At 41.2% G+C, this 5,506-nt stretch overlaps 1 pseudogene; it reads right to left on the bottom strand.

Annotated features, from left to right (window-relative positions):
- Positions 1 to 3,281: 3,281 nt before the first annotated feature.
- On the bottom strand, positions 3,282 to 5,194 carry LOC124107593 (vomeronasal type-1 receptor A11-like; annotated as a pseudogene).
- Positions 5,195 to 5,506: the final 312 nt, after the last annotated feature.

Here is a 5,506-nt window from a genome sequence, read left to right as displayed (position 1 = left end):
AGGGGCAGGTTCACAGATTCAGGTCTCACATCTATATCTTTAATCCATCTCAACTTGATCCTTGTGTGTGCCATAGGACAAGGGTCTATCATTTTTCTTTTGCATACAAATATCTGTTAACAAGATTATTCATACTATGTCAGCTATATTTGGCAGTGCTTTGAAATATGTCTCCATGACATTGTATGAGGACATTTATCAAGGTACCCCATTCTGTTCCACTAGCTATAGGTTTACTATTATGCCACTATACCATAATATTTTTTTCTTTCTTCCTTTTCTATTTCTTGTTTATGTATGTGTGTTTGTCAAGTGTTGGTGATGAACCCTGGGGCCTGTGCACGCTAGGCAAGTACTACATCTCCAAGATCCATCCCCAGCCCTAACACACTGTTTTAATTACTATAGCTTCATAATATATTTAAAAATTGAGTGTGATTCCATCAACTTTGTTTTTTTTCAGGGTTGATTTTCCTATTCAGGGTCTTGTGTGATTGATTGCATGTGGATGTTAGCTACCTCGTTTCCTATTTCTGTAAAATATCCTCCTGAGATTTGGATAGGGATTGCATCTGTACATCACTCTGATAATATGGACATTTGATATTGATTCTTTGCATCATGAATGTGATGCATGGTTCCATTGATTCATTGATTGCTTTAATTTCTTGCATCATTATAGTTTTCTGGGTACAAGTGTTTTCTTTCCCTGGCCAAGTTCATGCCTTGGTATTTTGCTCTTTATAATGGTTTATTGTGGGTATGGTTCTCTGAATTTTCTTTTCACATATTTTGTGGCAATTGTAAAGAAACAAGCAGAATTCTTGAGATGTTATGTTTGTGTTCTGCTGAATGACTGTCAGAATCCTGAAAGGAATTCTGTGGGATCTTTAGTGTTTATACATATGTGAACACGTCACTCATGAGACAGTGTCTCTCCTTCCTTGGAATTTGTATGCTATTGGATGTCCGTATAATTGTTCCACATGTACTGAGCCACCTGTGTCCCATGGATAAACCCCAGGCCTTCACCATGGATGATGCTTTCAACATCTTGAATTTGGATGAGATCAAGATGGTTTGGAGCTAATTGTTTAATGTGTAGCCTTCCATCATGAAGTCCCATGTCTCTGGGCTCCTTTTTGGAGGGGTGGGGTGTCTTGTGTTACTGGATCACTCTTCTCCATCAATAGTTGCTTTGTTCCAGTTTCCAACCTCAGTGTTCCGAGGTTGTGTGTGTCTAGGGTTTTCTTTTTCAATCTGGTTGTGAATGGAAACGTGTTGCTTCACGTCTCTGCGACATCCTGCTGATGCACCCCCAAGTTCTAGTAGGTGGTACTTTGATCCTCGTTTTTTTCTCAAGGAAATTTCTGATTCTACTTGTGAGTTCTCCATGCATGACTGGTTAAACGGTGTTGTTTAGTTTCCACGTAGTTGGGATTGGCAGTTTTCAGTCTTCAATTTTATCTTCACTCTATGGTGCTTGTAAATATACTTGATAGGATAGCAGTGTCCTTAAGATCGAGACCTGGTGTGAGTCCTCTTGTGAGCACTGCTCTGAGCACATCAGAGTAGTGTATTCTGCCCTTAGTGGGATGTTCTGCATGTCTCTTTGGTCCTTTTGTCCTGGTTTACAACTACACCTTGATGTGCAGTCTTAAGATTGTGTTGCTGTTATTTTGATCTCAGTCGCCCAATATCAATTGATTCAGGAGTTTCATTGGTTCAGATTTAACAGCTATTCATAATAACTTAATCAGCCACTTTGTTCTGTCCTGTAATAATTTGGTCCCCTTTTCTCCTCTTTTCTATGCTCCTTTTCTGATTTTTAAAATGTTTAGTCTCATATTCTTTGCTTCCTTTACTACTTACATTTTTTATAAAGACATTTGATTTGAGAGTATTTTATATTTGGCTAATTTTTCTAATTAAATAGAATATGGGACAAGTGCATAATTTTCGCAGCACTACTGTCATGATTGGTAAACTCCCACGTGTGACTTACTGTCCAAACCTGGTGTTTTGACCGTGTGCACCTCTCACCCAGGAAGCCTCAACATGGGAGCTACCCACTGCAATGCTGAACGTCTTTGGAAGGCTGAGCGGCCCAGAGTGGCGCGTATCAGGATCTGCATGGAGAACACCTCTTCTGGGAGAGGCTGAGATTCACAAGTGAGTTTTTCAAAACCAATCTTCACATCACTGGGACAAATAAGCTCTGATGTTTCAAAGCTCACCAAATGACCCTGTGGCACGTTTACAGTCTTATCCCTTACTTTATAGTTTCAGAAAGAATATTTTGCATAACTGAGTTGATAATTAAAAACATTTTTATGAGGATAATATATATATATATATATATATATATATATATATATATATATATATATATAACGTAAACATTCTGATCATTTTTCAGCATACAGTCAAGTGGCCTTGAATCTATTCACATTATTGCACAACAGTCACCACCACCCACGACAGCACTCACTTCCTAACTGAATAGAGGTTCTCCATGTACCAAGGGACAGCTCCCCACTGCCCCCTCTCTTGGTCTCTGGGAAGCGCTTGTGTTACTGCTCTGTCACTCTGCCCACTCCAACTCCCACCTTCTTTAAGTACATTTATACAATGTTTGTTCTTTGCAACTAAACCAGCTTCACTGAGTAGAGTAACTTGAGGACTCAGCTATGCGGCCCCATGTTCCAGAATATTCTTCCATTTTAAGGCCATTGTGTATTGTTTACATATTTTTATGGTTGTAGGTGTTGAGTTGTTTCTATGTTTGACTATTTAAAGCATGGTTTTGGGGGCAGTGATGTGGAAATGACTGTTTGACTCCTTGCATGTAGAATGTGTGTGTGTGTGTGTGTGTGCACCTATGAGTGTGTATTGTGTGTGCTGGATCATGTGATATTTCATGGTAGAATATGTTTACAAATGTATTTTGTAAAAATATAGATAATCGAGACAATGCAATATTTGAGAACCATTGGAACTATTGTGTATCTAAAAAGAATTTGGAATAACCCAGGTTATGACAAGTGACATCCAACTCACAGGCCCGTATTAAGGATCCAGTGAGAACCATGACATCCCCATGATATATTGGAGAGGCACTTGGTTTGGCTTTCTTTGATGTGCATGTAATCCACATTATGTCCAAGTGTACGGTTTAACAGAGGAAGCGACACTTTGCATTGCATATAAACCAAAGACTCTACACGCTCTGTCATGATAAATCACTCCAAATTCAACACAGTTTTTCACCTTAACAGAACTTATCCACCACTGGCTACTGAAATGTTTACTGTTTTATCCCACATGTATCTGAAAATAACAATTATACGTTTTTCAGTACAAATAAACACCAAAGGCTGAATGAGGCATAGCTATGGGTCACGAGGATCTGGATACAGTAAAATACTGGATCATCCTTCATTGTGATTCTTGCATAGGAGACAATGCTGTCCAAGATGGACATGACCATGAAGCAACTCATGAACAGCAGGATTGTCTGGGTGGCCTGCAGTTCTGGGGATGACACTGGAGACAGGCTGGTGCTGTGGAGATGCTGGGACTGCCCCTAGTGCCTGCACAGGAGAGCCACCATGTATCCACTGGAGAGGGCCATTATTCCTATAAAGGAGAATTCCCTGAAGGTCAGCAGGGTGGACAAGCTGTGACGGAGGAAGAAGGTCATGGAAATAAAGGAGCAAGATTCTTTGACGTACATAAAGTTGTCTGAGGTCCAATTGGAGGTAGCAGCAATGGAGATGAAGAGGTGGCTACTGAAGGATGAGTAGATGACCCACAGGAAGAGAAGGAAACACAGGTTGTGATGTGAGGATTTATGTTTGAATTTTGCCAAGTAGGAGCTCCTGGGGCTGAGAGTGATGGCTTGGAGGACACTCAGCAGGCAGCTGGCACAGATGGAGAAGCCCCTCATCAACCTGTACAGGTAGATGAGCAATTTACATGTCAGGTTATCCCACCTGCCCCTCTGAGGTATAAAAATGTCAGAAGCTATGAAGCCACTGATGAGCAGAATCACCAAGTGAATCAGGGCCAGGAGACCAATGGGCAGGTCAGTGGGCTTAGGTCTGTGCCCAGTAATGTGCAAGGAGATGTGGACGAGAAGAAGAAGGACCACAGTAACACACAAAAAAAAGTCTTTTTTTTTTTTTTTTTTTTTTTTTTTGCAAATCTGACCTCCTTCCTCAATCTCAAATGAACACCACTGTCATGAGGGAGAAAAAGGAAATTTGCAACAGTCTGGCTGGGCACAAAATCATGAGCCACTCAAGCAGGAACAAACATTATTTTTGAAACTTCTGCCAATGCCCTGTATGCTCCTGGGAAGATTGCCAAAGGGAAGATTGCCAAGGGACCCATGAGGCGTTCTCCTGGAACCCAACAGGAAGTCCCTCCTCCAGAATTCCCTCCTACCGCACTTCACCAATCAATGGGAACTCTTCAGGAGTCCCATAGCAGGCAGAGGTGGACAGCAGGAGTCCAATATCCATATGAATGCAGATCTTAACATAATCATATCATCTCAATGGCTTGCTGGCCTCACCTTTCAACCAAAAATGCCATGCATCATATTACTTGGCTGTGGCTTTTAGCAGAAATTCATCCAACTGTATTTTTTTTCCACATGAAAACTCAGTTCTGGTCCCGGGCACAGTGGTCTCTGCCTGAAATCCCAGTGACCCAAGACGTTGAGGCAGGAGGATCACAAGGGTGAAGCTAGTCTGGGAGTCTTAGTGAGACCCTCTTTCAAAATACAGAGTAAAAAGGACCAGGTGTAACTTGGTGCTGGTGCACTTACCCACCAAGCAACCCCAACACAAAATTTAAAAACACACACACACAAACACACACACACAAAAAAACTATGTTCTATTCACACATTGCCTTATCTCAACACCTTCGAATCTCACTGGGACCTCCACAGTGGCATACATATTGATACTTCAGTTTTCTTGTACATTAAGAATTGTCAGCCAGGTGCCATGGTGCACTCATGTAATCCCAGTGGCTCGGGAATCTAAGATGGGACAATGGCAAGTTCAATGCTGATGTCACCAAGTTCGCAAGGACTTAAGCAACTTCCTGAGAACCTGTCTCAAAGTGAAAAATAAGAAGAACCAGTGATTTTTAAAAAATCATGGCTCAAAAGAAGTGCCATCTATCTTAGAAAATACTTCCTTCCTAATACTTCATGGCTGAGGTTGTCTGGGGCAAGACAGAAGCTTACTTAATTTGCCTTTTCCTGATCTTGTCTGTCAGGTACATAATAGGAGGTCTACAAATTTGGCCAGATTTCAGGGTGGTTGATTGCAAGAAACTGGAAGTGAGTCCCTCCCAAACATGAGTGTCCACAGACTAGACCTGAATGGAGTTACTTCATATCTGCACCATGTTAACTCTCTGGCTTATTTCTCACCAGACATAATGTTTCTAATATATAAACAAGAAAATGTTGGTGTGAACTCTGATG

The sequence above is a fragment of the Marmota monax genome, unplaced genomic scaffold (genome assembly GCF_021218885.2).
Source record: "Marmota monax isolate L192 unplaced genomic scaffold, Marmota_monax_Labrador192_F-V1.1 WCK01_AAM20220418_F8-fsc01121, whole genome shotgun sequence".
NCBI lineage: Eukaryota > Metazoa > Chordata > Mammalia > Rodentia > Sciuridae > Marmota > Marmota monax.
Note: the sequence above shows the minus strand (reverse complement) of the source record. Positions and strands in the feature narration are given on the sequence as shown.